The sequence below is a fragment of the Dromiciops gliroides genome, chromosome 1 (assembly GCF_019393635.1).
Source record: "Dromiciops gliroides isolate mDroGli1 chromosome 1, mDroGli1.pri, whole genome shotgun sequence".
NCBI classification, from domain to species: domain Eukaryota; kingdom Metazoa; phylum Chordata; class Mammalia; order Microbiotheria; family Microbiotheriidae; genus Dromiciops; species Dromiciops gliroides.
In genome coordinates this window covers 700,348,923-700,365,078 of record NC_057861.1, presented here as the reverse complement: position 1 = coordinate 700,365,078, position 16,156 = coordinate 700,348,923, and positions in this window count along the sequence as shown.

Below are 16,156 nucleotides of genomic sequence, written 5' to 3'. Positions count from 1 at the left end.
CCCAAAGTCACACAGTTCATAGGTGTCAGAGCTGGAACTTAAACCCAGTCCTTAGGATCGGAGACAGAACTGAAAGAGACCTCAGAGACCCAATTCAACTCCCTCCTTTTACAGGTGAGGAAAATGAGGTCCAGGGAAGTTATTGTCCAAGGTCACCCAGATAGTCAGTGTCAGAGGTGGGATCTGAACCCAGATGCTCCATCTCCAGAGTCAGGGAATCCTCTTCTCCCCACTTCCCACAACACCTTCCTCTTCCACACGCCAAGACCAATGTTTTCCCCAGTACCTTATAATGCCTTTTTCATGAGGACCAAATGAGATAATGCATGGAAAGACGATCTCAGTACAAATGCTGGCTGTCATTGTTTAGCTCTTGTGTCCCCCACAACTCCAAGCTTAGGATCTTCCTTAAAGAAAAAACCCAGAGGGGCAGCTAGGTGGAGCAGTGGATAGAGCACCAGCCCTGGAGTCAGGAGGACCTGAGTTCAAATCCAGCCTCAGACACTTGACACTAACTGGCTGGGTGACCCTGGGTAAGTCACTTAACCCCAGTTGCCTCACCGAAGAAGAAGAAGAAGAAGAAGAAGAAGAAGAAGAAGAAGAAGAAGAAGAAACCCAGGGGGAAAAAAAAAACAATAACAAGCAGTGGCATTTATAGAGTGTTTGTAAAGCATTTACTGAGACTATCTCATTTGAAAAACCAACAAGCTGTGCTTGTGGATAATAAAACAAGTAGCACCCAAGGAAGGGAGGAGCCCTGGAGGAGAAGTTGCAGGGCCTGGGTTCCAGTTTGAAGCTGGATAGCTGCATAACCTTAAACAAATCACTGGATCTTTCTGAGTTTTCCTTTCCTTATCTGTAGATGACCTGGGACTAAGAAAGGCGATCCATCAATCGATAAGTATTGACTAAGTGTTACTGCATGCCAAGCTCCCATAGATAGAATTACAGAAGGAAGACAATCCTTGCCCTAAAGGAGTTTCCTTTCTACCTGGGGTGAGTTGATGCTGGGGGTGCAGGGAGGGGAAGCAGCTGGTACAGGGGAAAACATGTGTACTTAAGAGTTCAGAAGAACTCATTTCAAATCTCACCCTGTTACATTTTTTTACCTGTGTAACCATGAACATATGTCTTCTTTTCTCTGAGTCTGTCTTCTCATCTTGAAAATCAGTGTAAAAATATGTTTGGGAAAGCTAAATGGCACCGTGGATAGCACGGCAAGGCCTGGAGTCAGGAAGACTCATCTTCCTGAGTTCAAATCTGGCTTCAGATACTTACTAGCTGTATGATCTTGTGCAAGTCACTTAACCCTGTTTACCTCAGTTTCCTCAATTGTAAAATGACAAACAACTCTAGTATCTTTGCCAAGAAAACCCCAAATGGGGTTTCAAAGAGTCACACATGACTTAAATGACTGAAGAACAACATCAACAAAAAATATGTACAGGGCCTACTGTTCAGAGAAGCTTCTCATAATGGGTGGAGAGCTGACCTTGAATCTATCAAGACCTAAGTTCGTGTCCCACTGGCTGTGTGATTCTGGGCAAGTCACCTAAGTACTCAATGCTCTAGACCAGAGGTTCTAATCCAAGGGGTTTGTGCTAAAAAAATGTTCCATGGATCAAAAAAAGAAAGAAAGAAAAGAAAAGAAAAGAAAAAAGACACACACATATATACACACACACAAAATATTTATAACAGGTCTTCTTGTGGTGGCAAAGAATTGGAAATCAAGGGGATGACCATCAATTGGAGAATAGTTGAACAAGTTGTAGCATATGATTGTAATGTAATACTATTGTGCTATAAGAAATGATGAGCAGGATGCTTTCAGAAAAACCTGGAAAGACTTACATGAACTGATGCAAAATGAATTGAACAGAACATTTGTACACAATAATAGCAATATTGTACAATGATAAACTGTGAATGAATTAGTTCTCAGCAAAGCAATGATACAAGACAATCCCAAAGGATTTATGATGAAAAATGCTATCCACCTCCAGAGAAAGAATTGATGTAGTCTGAATGCAGATCAAAGCACACTATTTTTTTTATGGGCTTTTTTTGGTCTGTGTTTTCTTTCACAACATGACTAATATGGAAATATGATTTGCATGATTGCACATGTATAACCTGTAATAAATTGCTTGACTCCTCAGTGAGGACGCTGGAGAGGGAAGGAGAGAGAATTTGGAACTCAAGATTTTTTAAAATGAATGTTAAAAATTGTTTTGACATGTAGTTGAAAAAGAATAAAATATTTGTCTTAATAATTTTTTGTGATGCCTTTAACAGTAAATAATTGTAAAGGAAAAAATTATGAGTACATTGCTAGCCTTCTCAAGGGTTGGGGAAGAGGTGGGCAAGGGGGAAAGAATTTGGAACTCAAAAAAATTTTTAAATAACTGTTAAATTTAAATATAATTGGGAAATATTTCACAAAGTAAATAAAAATGAATAAATTAAATAAATTAAAAGACAATATTATAAATAAAAGACAATATTACAAATAAGAATACAATATTATAAATAAATAAGAATACAATATTGTTTAAAAACAATATTATGAATAGTATATTACCCCAGAAGTTCACAATACATTTTGTTGTTGCTGAAAAGGGTTTATGTTGGGAACTACTAGTATAGGCAACTCTCTAACAGTTTAAATTTCAGAGAAGTTGCTCCTCTGCATTGATGTAGAGTTTCTTCACTGGGAGTTTCCTAAACCAATGAACTCCCAGATCCAATTTTTATTCCTCCCTACTTCACAAGGTTGTTGTGAGATTCAAATGAGAAAATACATGAAAAACACCCTGAAAACTTCAGTGAGATATTTGGCTGTCACCTCCTGTTACCATCCTTCTCTCTACGGTCCCTTCCAATTCTAAATGTATGATGGTATGGTCCTTTGTAGGAAGTAAACAAGAAAGAAATCTAACACAGTGGGGGAAGCTGGGCACACTTAGGTCTCTTTCAAAACCAACCTCTCTCCTTCATCTTGAAAGTCTGGGGACTCAAACCTGATGCTTGGTGGGGAAAGCTCTTAACTTGGAGTCATAGGGATTGATTTTTAATCCCAGCTCTGATGTTTACTATTTGTATGAATTTTGGGCCATTCCTCTGTAGAATAATTATATCAGAGGTACTTAAAAGGGGTCAGTGGATGGGAGTGGGGGACTTGCTGTGAACTTGGATGAGATAAACCCTACAGCTTTATTTTTAGTGACTTTCAACTGAAATTCATTTCCTTCAATTATGATTTAAAAGAGGGGCAGCTAGGTGGCGCAGTGGATAGAGCACCAGCCCTGGAGTCAGAAGGACCTGAGTTCAAATCCGGCTTCAGACACTTGATACTTACTAGCTGTGTGACCCTGGGCAAGTCACTTAACCCCAATTCCCTTACCCCCCCAAAAAAAAAATTTAAAAGAAAACCAAAAAACATTCTGAGCCGGCATCACCAGACTGACGGAGGGGTCCCTCACACAAAACACATTGCTTTCTCAGATGCTCTAGCGATGCCCTCTAAGGCCGCTGACATGTGATGCTGGTCCATGACCTCCCTGACCCTGGGAGTGGGCTGCATGCCTGAGGTCAGTCCCCAAGAAGCCTCTGACTTTGATAGGGCGAGTTGGGAACGGAGGGAGGAATGCTGTCCTCACACTATACCTGGGGCTTCAGTGACGTCACCGGATTCAGGCCTCGGGACTACTCTTGGAGAATTGCTTTGGACGCCAAGACACTAGAATAGGGATGGTGCACTGGGGCCGCTTCGGCCTTCTGTTCCTTGCGGTAGACCGCTCATCCCTGGACCTTTGGCGCCGCCTTGTGGTCAGAGCTGCCGTGGCCTCGGACCAGGGAACGATAATCCCATGGGATCCTGGCTCGTCATCTAACCCAGTTCCTCTTTTTATAGATGAAGAAACTGATGCCCACGGAGGGAAATGACTTGTTAAATGTCACACAGATATCATGATCATAAATCCAGAGGTGGAAAAGACCTTGACTGCTTCAGGGCACGGGTTTCCCTTCTGAATCATTGAATCTCGGAATTGGAAATGACCCCAAAGGTCATCTAGTTCAACAGGAATTCCCACTGTGAGACACCTATAAAGAGGTCATCCAGCCTTCATTTAGTCCGCTGTATTAGATAAACTTTCTGGAGATGCTCCAGACTGGAAGAATCATCAGGAACTTACAAGAAAATGCTACCAGACCACTCAGCAGGAGGCTTAGCAACAAATAGTAAACAAATATTCCCTAAAAGAAGCACCTGTGTGTCAGGTACCATGAGATTTAGACATTGGAGGATCCTCAGAGACCTTCTATTACAATCCTCTCTTTTTATTCAGATACAAACTGTGTTCTTTCCCTGAAAAGACTTCATGAAAGCAATAGTCCCCAAGTGTGGTTTGGGGTGAAGAGATCTTTCAGCTGCCCCTCCAGTGATACCTCCAGTTGTTGTTTTTTTATTTAGTGGCAGGTAACTCTCTCTGAGGAGGCTGGCCCACATGTGGGTCATCCCTATGCACCAGAGGCAACATCTGGGAATGTACACAGTTGGTGGCCTGCCTGGTGAAACACAGCAGCAGGCTGCCCACAGTTATTTGGCTCCTGCACCTATATGTAAAGTTTCATTTAAAACATTCACACATGCTGCACATTTTGGAAAATAAAGCCCCGTTTATAAGCCTTAATCCAAACTCAAACCACTCCTGTTATCCAACGTGGGAGAGTCACATTGCTATGAGAACCTTCCCAGAAACATTTCCTGACTTGACAAAATGCACATTAAAAGTTGCATTCACCCAAATGTCTGCGTTTGATTTCCGTCTTTAAAACCCACCTCACCAAAAGTAATCAAAGAGGCAAAAATAAAACAATCTCAGAGCCCAGCTGCTCTTCTCTGACTCAAATATTTGCCAACTTCACCCCCCCAAAATGTCCACCTTCAAAGCCTAAGCCAAACTCTGTCTTTTATCCCATGGAGTGGGAAAAACTTGGGATCTAGAGTTCTCAGAGGGCTTGGCTTTAAGTCCTGGTTCTGCTGTTCATTTACTATCCTGGGTGGCCTGTAGCAAGTTACTTGACTTCCCTGGGCCTCGGTTTCCTCATTTGTAAATTTGGGAGTTGGACCAAATGATCTCATCCTAGATGTTCTGTCTAGAAAGTCATTGCCAGATTTCAATTCAATGCATGGCAATTCAACAGACACTTGTTATGTACCTTCTACATACTGAGGAAGGCTAGTTGCCAAGGATAGACAAAATTGAGCCAGCTCCTGCCCTCGAGAAGTTTACCTTCTATTGTTAGGGGGAAATTAGTGAGTAAAAGATATTTGAAAAATAAATACTAAGTAAATATAATGGTGCAGTACTTATGGGGAAAATAAGAAAAGATCTTTTCTAGGAGGAAGCAATTGAACAAGTCCCTGAAAGGATCTGGAGGTCAGAGAGTAAAGCATTCCAGGCAAACTTATGGAGACCAGAGATGGAATGTCCCATGTGGAGAATAACAAACAAGTAGAAGAGTTTGCCTGGAAGGGAGAGTAAGGTTGGGGGTGGAAGAGAAGGGAGCAATACATAATCAGCTTGAAAAAAAGAGGCTGGAGCCAGATTTTGAAGGATTGTGAAATGCCACACAGAGGTAGGTATTTATTCTAAAAGCAATAGGGAGCCAATGAAGAGTCTTGAGAAGGGATAGTGAAATGGCAAATGGGTGCTTCAGGAATATCAATTTGGCAGTCACCTACCTCTCTTCCTTCGAAGTTCATCCTGTCAAGGTTCATCCTTCCATCCCATCAAGATCCTTGTTGCAATTATCTGTGGCACTCCAGGGCACTTCTCCATCCCCCAAAAGTTTGACACCTGACTTAGTCTTCTCCACCCCAATCCTTCTACAACTTGAAGACCAAAACCCATTGGTCTCTCATGATTTCTATTTCTGGTCTGCCTTAGATATCCTTCCATCCCTCTTCAGTCAAGTGCTGGAATTCTTATTTATGATAACTTGGTGCCTGTGTATAGGGGGGACTAGAGAGAGGAAAGGTTCTGTGAAGGGAGGCTGATTAATAGACTGCTGCAATAGTCTAGGCAAGAGATGATAAGGGTCAGCATTAGGATGGTGACCATATGACTGGAGAGAAGGGGACAAATGTGAGAGTTGTGTAAAATCTCTCTTTTTTTTTCTTTTCTTTTTTTTTTGCAGAGCAATGAGGGTTAAGTGACTTGCCCAAGGTCACACATCTAGTAAGTGTCAAGTGCCTGAGGCTGGATTTGAACTCAGGTCCTCCTGACTCCAGGGCTGGTGCTTTATCCACTGCCCCCTGAGAGTTGTGTAAAACCAATAAGATTTGGCAACTGATTGGATGGGGGCAGTGGAGGGAGGGTGGGGGAAGAAAGGAAAGAGCCCACATTCCCCATTTGATCAAAGTATGTGAATAGTCTTCAAAAGAAGAAATCCAAGCTATCAACATTTTTAAAATGTGCCAAATCACTAACAATGAAAGAAATGCAGATTAAAGCACCTCATATCCATCAGGTTAGCAAAGATGACCAAAAAAAGAACATAACAAATATTAGAAGAACTACAAGCTGAGAAATGGTACGGTCATTCTAGAAAATGATTTAGAACTATACCCCAAAAAGTCACTAAATTGTAGCATACCTTTTGGTCCAACAATATCACCACTAAATCTATATCCCAAAGGGATCATAGAGAGAAAAGCAAGCCATTATTTATGGTAGCTTTTTTTGTAGGGGCAAAGAACTGGAAACTAAGAAAGTACTTATCAATTGGTGAATGGTTGAATGATATATGAATGTGATGAAATATTATTGTGCCATAAGAAATTATGAAAGAGACAGTTTCAGAGAAAATTGGGAAGACTTGTATGAACTGATGCAGAGTAATGTGAAGAACAACATATAAAACAACGGCAACTTTGTAAGGATAAACAACTTTGAAAAACTTAAGAATGCTAATCAATGTAATTACCAACTGTAATCCAGAGGACCAATGATGAAGGTACTACCTACATCTTGATAGGTGATGGACTTAGGGTATAGAATAAGACAAATTTTTGAACATGTCCAATTCAAGAATTTTTGATTGACTATTTATATTTGTTATAAGTTTTGTTTTTATTTCCCCACCACTCTCTTCCAGTGGAAGAAGGGGAAGTAGGAAGGAGAGAAAATAGATTTGTTTATTGAAAAAAATGTTAAGGGATGAAAACTGAGAAAAGGCCATTAGATTTAGAATAAAAAGATCTTGTTGAATGGTAGGGTTGGAAAGATCTACATAGCTTGACAATACACTAAGTTATTTACTATACACACAGGTATAGCCTCATTTTAACATCATAATTTTTCCCCAATATCGTACTCTTCCTATCTTTCAAAGAATAAACCAAATAAAGTCTATTTTTTCTTTTAAAAAATGATTCTTGGGGAGGCTAGGTGGCGCAGTGGATAGAGCACCGGCCCTGGAGTCAGGAGTACCTGAGTTCAAATCCGGCCTCAGACACTTAACACTTACTAGCTGTGTGACCCTGAGCAAGTCACTTAACCCCAATTGCCTCACTAAAAAAAAAAAAAGATTCTTCTATTCACGTATTATCTAAGATTTGTGTAATCCCTACCATATTATGATTTTAATTCTAAACAATCACCATAGAGAAGCTCATAGAATTTCATATTAAGCTTACTTGGCTAAGAGGCTGTTGCAATAATCTCTGTGAGAGATGAAGAGAAGGAACTGGATGAGAGGTTGTGATGGTAGAAATAACAGGAACTGCTGAATGATTATTATATGAAGGGTGAGGATCATGCTGCAGTTACTCATTTAGGAGCCTGGAAGGATGGTGGTTTCTTCATCAGAAATAGTTTGAAAAGAAAAAAAAAGAAAGAAAGAAATAGTTTGGAAGAGGGAGTGGTTTTGGGAAAAGGATAATGAATCCAGTTTGGGACATGTTGAATTAGAGATGTTTCCAATGTGCTTACCTCCAACAACCTTTGGAGGTAAATAGTTTACATGGTATTATCACCATTTTACAGATAAGGAAAATATTGTCATAAGTAGGCATGGAGGGAATGAAAAGGTGGGGGGGGGGTCTTTGCCCAATTACAGGAGCAGGAGCTAAGTAGCTCTCTATGTGTAACTAGCTCATCAACCCCTTATGCAGATATCCCAGTGGTGATGGCCTCTTATGTAAGACCAGCTTCCCGCATAGATAGAAGAGACGACCACTTATGAGGTAGGATTTGAGAGACACCAGACTATTCCCTCAACTCCAGTTATTTCCTGAATGGCCCATTAAAGATAAATGGAAATTCAACCATTGCACAGTCATTTTTTGGAGATTTAAATGATCTAGCCATTTTCAAACAGTAATAAAATGCAAATAGTCCAGCCAGTCAATCACCTTGAACCTTATCAATTTAGTTGGGTTAATTAACCACTCTAAGAAAAGAACCAATAGGAATAGGACACAGGATTAGGAAGAGGAGGGGAGGGAAGGAGTATAGTTCCAGGAGAAGAAGAACCTCTGATAGGATGTGTGGGAGAATCACGAAGATTTCACCTGCTTCCATTGTTTCCTGTTGTAAGGAATGAGGAATGGGCATGGAGATGGAGTTTATTTTAGAAACTCCATTACTAAAAAAAGGAAAAAAAAGAAATTGCACCCCTGGGGGCAGCTAGGTGGCACAGTGGATAAAGCACCAGCCCTGGATTCAGGAGGACCTGAGTTCAAATCCAACCCCAGACACTTGACACTTACTAGATGTGTAACCCTGGGCAAGTCTTAATCCTCATTGCCCTGTAAAAGAAGAAGAAGAAGAAGAAGAAGAAGAAGAAGAAGAAGAAGAAGAAGAAGAAGAAGAAGAAGAAGAAGAAGAAGAAGAAGAAGAAGAAGAAAGAAAAGAAACTGCATTCCTCAGAAGCCTTTGTATCATTAAGTAATTTTCAGCATACCCATCTTATAAAGGACCAACAGAAATCTTGGGGGTGGTGAGGCACAGGGCAGTGGAGAATGAAGGAGACCAGCAAAGATGCAAATGACTGGTGGCCAGAAGCAGAAATAACCAGAGACTGGACTGAAAGAGAGCCAGAGACCAAGTTTAGGAGCAAATGAGCAAGCAGACCCTGGATCCAAGGAGAACCTGCTGTACCTGCCATGAGTGATTGGTGGGTCCTTTGCCCCTGATGTTTGGGGAAGATCAAGGAGTTATTAAGGAGAAAGACTGGGGCTCCCTCAGAGACTTATGTTAGCAATGGGTAGTAACCATTTGGAAATGAGTGCTCTTTTCTAATTAATTTTTTTTGGTAATATTTTACGTAATTTTGCATGTATAACCTATATCTGATTGCTTACTGCCTGAGGGAAGGGGTTAGGAGAGGGACGGAAGGAGGGATAGAATTTGGAACTCAAAACTTTAAATAAAAATGTTTAATATTATTTTCATTAATTTATTTTTTGGTCTAAATATGATTTCATCAGTATAGGGAACTCTCCTTATGAAAATATCCTCCACCAATATAAATTGGTGACATCTGTAATTTAACATCTAGATCTAGAGCTGGATGTGATTTTAAAAGTCCTCTCCATTCCAACCTCCACCCCCACCCCCAAGATGAAGAGACTGGAGGCCAGAGAGATTAAGTAAATTATCTAAGATTACATTAGGCAGTCAGTGACAGAGTTGGGATTCAAACACAGGTTATCTGACGCCAAATTCAATCCACTCTCCATTGAATCATGCTGTTTCTATTATAGTCTTAGAGAGTTGCTTGGAGCACTAAAGAGCTAAGTGACTTCTCCTGCTCATGATAGTTGATGTCAGGGGCAAGACTTGACCTCAGAATTAAAAAAAAAAAAGCTTCATACCGTCAGATTCATAATCTCTATGCAAACCAAAGGTGCATGAGTAATTCACTCAAAAAGTAACTGAGTAAAAAAAAAAAGAAAAGAAAAAGTAACTGAGCAAGGTGGTTCCTCCTCTACTTAGGAAACTTAAGTATCAGGAATGTTAAATGATTTCTCCAAGGTCACACAGGTAGTAAGAGGTAGGATTTGAAGCCAGGTTTCAGCTGAAGAAGATGCTATCTGTACAAGCAGTGTTGATGTTACCTTGGAAGTTCTCTAACAATAATATCCTTCCTTAAAATAGTAGGAGATGGGGGCAGGTAGGTGGCGCAGTGGATAAAGCACCAGCCCTGGATTCAGGAGGACCTGAGTTCAAATCCCATCTCAGACATTTGACACTTACGAGCTATGTGACCCTGGGCAAGTCACTTAACCCCAATTGCCTCACCAAAAAGAAAAAAAAAAGGTAACAGGGTGTAGACACATCTCTGTATATGAAAATAGTAGGAGATAGAGGAGCCACTAGTGGAATTGTGGCTTTTGGATTGGTCTTTTAGGATGTCTTCAAGCTCTAGACTTTTCTCTCTACCCCCAAGCCATATACCAAGGTTGTTTGGGTGACCTTTCAAATTTCTGCAATAAATTCATGGGATTCTTGACCCATGCAGCCTAAGGCTAACAGTTTGACTCCTCCCTGCATAATCCATCCAAGAAACACAATTTTTCTAGGCTGAGAAAGTCAGTATATTTTCTCACAAGCTAGGTAAGGAGGCCTTGGTTGACCTTCTGCATTAGTGTGTCTGTGCTGACCATCAATGCCTTGGTTTATAGTATTTATTCTGTGGTCTGTTCATCTGGACACATCTATACAAATCCATGTGTCTCATGGACTCATGAAATTACCCGAAGTGAGATCTATGTAATTCTTTTTATATCAGCTTTTCAGATGATGATAATGATAAGGAGAAGGGGGGAGATGAAGAGGATGATAATTTAATTACTTTAATTCCTATAAGTCTGCAATTGGAAGTCATCCAATCGCTTTTTTATATGCATGATTAATTTAATTTAATTCAAGAAATATTAACCAAATGGTGACAGAGGTAGGTAAATGACTTACTACATGTACAAAATGAAGGGAAGAGAGGGAACATAAATCCCCTTTCAACTGCATCTCAGATATGACCAATACATTGCCTAGCTACCTACACTTGTAAAAAAGAAATGCTAGGTAGCGCAGTGGATAGAGCACCAGCCCTGGATTCGGGAGGATCTGAGTTCAAATCCAGGCTCAGACACTTGACACTTACTAGTTGTGTAACCCTGGGCAAGTCACTTAACCCCAATTGCCCCGCAAAAAAAAAGAAAGAAAGAAAGAAATACCTTCTACTTGATCATCCAATTGTTATGTTTGACTATCTATCTGTTTTCTTTCACCTTTTTAAAAAATAGATGAGGGCAGCTAGGTGGTGCAGTGGATAAAACATTGGCCCTTGATTCAGGAGGACCTGAGTTCAAATCTAGTCTCAAACACTTAACACTTATTAGCTGTGTGACCCTGGGCAAGTCACTTAACCCTCATTACCCTGTCTGCCCCACCACCACCAAAAAAAAGATGAGGTAGATGAACCAAATTGTCTCTAAGAAGAGAAATTCAAATCAAAACAACCCTGAAATTTCAAACCAGCAAATTAGCAAAGATGACCAAAAATGAGATTAGTGGAAGGGTCAAGGGAAGATACTTGTGCATTGTTAGTGGAGTTGTGGATCAGCACAACCATTTTAGAAAGCAATTTGGAATTATGTAAATAAAGTGACTAAAATGTCCAGACCTTTTAGCCCAGAGTTTCTTCTACTGGGCTTATATCCCCAAGAAGGTCATTGAAAAAAAGAAAGTGGGGCAGCTAGGTAGCGTAGTGGATAGAGCACTGGCCCTGGAGTCAGGAGGACCTGAGTTCAAATCCGCCCTCAGACACTTAACACTTACTAGCTATGTGACCCGGGGCAAGTTACTTAACTCCAATTGCCTCACCAAAAAAAAAAAAAAGAAGAAGAAGAAAGTGCCCATATACAGCAAAATATTTTAGCCGCATTTTGTGAGTCTCAGAGACATCCTAAAAATGTTTCCAACACAGCTTATTCTCTTTTCCCCAAAAACCCATCCCTCTTCCAGAATTCTCTATTTCTCTCAAAGGCACCTTCATCTTCCCAGTCACCAAGGTTTGCGACCTTGGCATCATCTTCTATTCCATACTTTCCTTTACCCCATCCATCCAATCAGTTGCCAAATCTTGACATTTCTACCTTCACAAGCTCTCCTGCATATAGTTGCTTCTATCCATTTACACAGCTGCCTCCTTCATTTAGGCCCTCATCATTTCTCATCTAACTTAATACAACAATCTATTAACTGATGTCCTTGCCCCAAACTTCTTCCCATTCTAGTCTATCCAACCTACAACTGCCTAAGTGATCTTCCTTGAACTCAGATCCAACATGTCACTGACTCAATCAACTCTAGTGCTTCATTGCTCTAATTTTATTAGATATGTAGGATAGAATGCAAATTCTCTGTTAAGCTTTTAAAGCCCTTTACAGCCTTGTACCAAGCTATCTCTCCAGTCTTAATGGATGTCATTACCCCTCCCACACTCTGCAATCCAGCCAAACTAGCCTTCTCTCTTTTCCTTACAAATGACACTCTGGGGGCAGCTAGGTGGTACAGTGGATAAGGCACCAGCCTTGGATTCAGGAGGACCTGAGTTCAAATCCGGCCTCAGACACTTGACACTTACTAGCTGTGTGACCCTGGACAAGTCACTTAACCCTCATTGTCCCACAAAACAAACAAACAAACAAACAAATGACACTGTCTCCCATCTCGATGCCTTTGCCCTGGCTGTCCCACATCCCTACAACGCATTCCTCCCTTTCCTCAGCCTCAGAGTCCCTTTCTTCCCTTGACACACTTCTGCCGGAAGCCCTTCCTAATCCCCAAGAATGCTTAGTGCCATCCCTCCTGAATTATATTTAACTTCATTGTATATATTTATATCTGTTCTCTGCCTATATATGTTGAACATCCTTTTAAAAGTTTTGTAATTAACATTTTTATTTAAAGTTTTGAGCTTCAAATTGTATCCCTCCCTCTTTCCTTCCTTTTCTTCCCCCCTCTCTGAGGCGGTAAACCATCAGATATAGGTTATACATATACAATTATGTAAGACATTTCCATAATTGTCATTTTGTATAAGAAAACGAATTAAAAATGAAAGAAAGTAAAAAACAGCATGCTTCAGTCTGTATTCAATCAGTATCAATTTTTCTCTGGAGGCAGATAGTATGTTTCATCATTAGTCTTTTGGGAGTGTCTTAGATCATTATATTGCTGAGAATAGATAAATCATTCACAGTTCTTCATCGAACAATATTGCTGTTATTGTGTACAATGTTCTCCTGGTTCTGTTCACTTCACTATACATCAGTTCATGTAAGTCTTTCCAAGTTTTTCTGACATCATCCTACTTGTCATTTCTTATAGTCATTTCTTTGAAACTTAATTTTTTAATGTATTTTTAAAATTTTACATGTAATGGGGAAATTTTTAATGAAATAAATAAAAATACTTTAAAGTTATATGCCTGTTTTTCCAGAGCCCCCTCTAACATCTACTATTTTCATCCTTTTTCATCTTTACCAATTTGTTAGATATGGGGTTTGAAATCTCAAGGTTGTTGATTTGCATTTCTCTTATTATTAGTGATTAGATCAATCATTCACATGATTGTAATAGTGTGCAACTGTTCCTCTGAGAATTATTTGTTCATATCATTTGACCACAGAAGTAGGTAATTAAAGAGATAGTAAGATGGCATGTCAACCTAATTACTCTAGATAAAATCACTTAGTGTACTTCTGATTAGCTGTCCTTTTTCATATTATTTTTTTATTTACTTTTTCCCCTTATAAATAAACCCAGTAAAAATAAATAAATGACATAACAAGTATTGAGAGTGTGTGGCAGAGAGGTGAATATAAGGAGAATATCAGATTTCAAAGTCACAGAATCTCCATGTTGGACGATATCTTAGAAATTATAGGGGGCAGTTAAGTGGTGCAGTGGATAAAGCACAGGCCCTGGACTCAGGAGGACCTGAGTCCAAATACAGCCTCAGACACTTGACACTTACTAGCTGTGTGACCCTGGGCAAGTCACTTAACCCTCATTGCCCTACAAAAACAAACAAACAAAACAAAACAAACAACAACAAAAAAACCCAACTCTGAGGTACCACCTAACATCTATCAGATTGGCTAGTATGACAAAAAAGGAAAATATTAAATGTTGGAGAAGCTGTGGAAAAATTGGAACACTAATGCTTTGTTGGTGGAGCTGTGAACTGATCCAACCATTCTGGGGAGCGGTTTGGAACTATTCCCAAAGGGCTGTAAAGCTTTGCATACCCTTTGACCCAGCAATACCACTTTTGGGTCTTTTTCCCAAAGAGATCATAAAAAAGGGAAAAGGACCCACATGTACAAAAATATTCATAGCTGCTCTTTTTGTGGTGGCAAGGAATTGGAAATTGAGGGGTTGCCCATCAACTGGGGAATGGCTGAACAAGTTGTGGTATATGAATGTAAGGAAGTTCTATTGTGCTATAAGAAATGATGAGCAGGTGGAGTTCAGAGAAACCTGGAAGGACTTGCATGAACTGATGATGAGTGAGATGAGCAGAACCAGAAGAACATTGTACACAGTATCATCAACATTATGTGTTGATCAACTGTGATAGACTAGATTCTTCTCACCAATACAATAGTACAAGAAAGCTCCAAAGGACCCATGATGAAAAAGGCTCTCCAAATCCAGGAAAAAAAAACAAACTATAGAATATGGATGCTGATTGAACCATACTATTTCTTTTGTTTTTGGTGCTGTTGTTTTTCTATTTGGAGGTTTTTCCTTATTGCTCTTATTCTTCTCTTATAACATGACTAATGCAGAAATATGTTTAATGTTATTATATATATGTTATATATAATGTTATATATACATAATGTTAATATATATATATATACATACATACATACATACATAAATTAAGCAAGACATTCCTAAATAGAAACTCCATGTACTTTTTCAGGAGATGGCCTCATGACAGTTCATCTCCTCTGAACTGGCCCCAGATTCCAGGGGGAAATTCTTTTGTCTGGTAGGTGTGAGGCTGGAGATGATATTACCAGGGTCGTTTTGGTGAGTACCCCATGAGGACATTAGCAAAAGCACCCCAAGGTGGCAGCAGTTTGAGGTTCAAAACACATGAACAGAAGCCATGTTTTGGGGCTTCAGGTAAATTAAAATAATGGTTCTTAACCAGGGGGGCTTGAATTTGTTTTTTTAATATTTTGATAACTGCATTCCAACATAATTGACTTCCCTTATAATCTTATTTATTTTATCTTATGTATTTAAAAACATAATTCTGAAAAGGGATCTCCCTACTTCAATAGACTGGGGTGGGGGCGGTGAGGAGGCATGACACAAAAATGGCTTAAGAACCCCTGGCTTAAAGCATCTATCCTGGTGTTTTAGATATTTAGAAATTATAAAAAGGAAAATAATGCCTAGCATTGGGCTTTCCCACTTGAGATGCATCTCATTTTTATGTTTTTCAGTTGATTCAGTAGTGTCTGACTCTTCATGACCCCATTTGGAGTTTTCTTGGAAAAGATACTGTAGTGGTTTGCCATGTCCTTCTTCAACTCATTTTACAGATGAGGAAACTGAGGCAAACAGGGTTAAGGGACTTGCCCACGATCACACAGCTAAATAACTCTCACATTTGAACTCAGAAAGATGAGTCTTCCTGACACCAGGCCTGCACTATGGCGCCACCTAGTGCCCATTTTATGTAGGCTGAGGCTAAGCCTGGTTCTCCCAGAAAGGACCATGGCCACCACACTCCATCCCCTAGCCGATACCTCCTTTCAGCAAATAGTCCCATGTTCCTATAAAATTAAAAAGAAAAAGTGCGCTTGTAACATCAGCCAACTCTAAATTCATAACAAGAGTTTGCATATGTAGAGAGCACTTGACAAACATAAACATACTTGCTCTTTGGGACCACACTGTGAGGTAGGCTGTGCAGTTGTTATAACTCCCATTTTACATATGAGGAAACTGAGGCCCATATCGGTAAAAATAGCCCGCTCGCTGTCATGTAAGCTAGAAAGTGAAAAACCCAGACTCCAAACCCAGGCTTTCTAATTCCAGATCTAGTGATC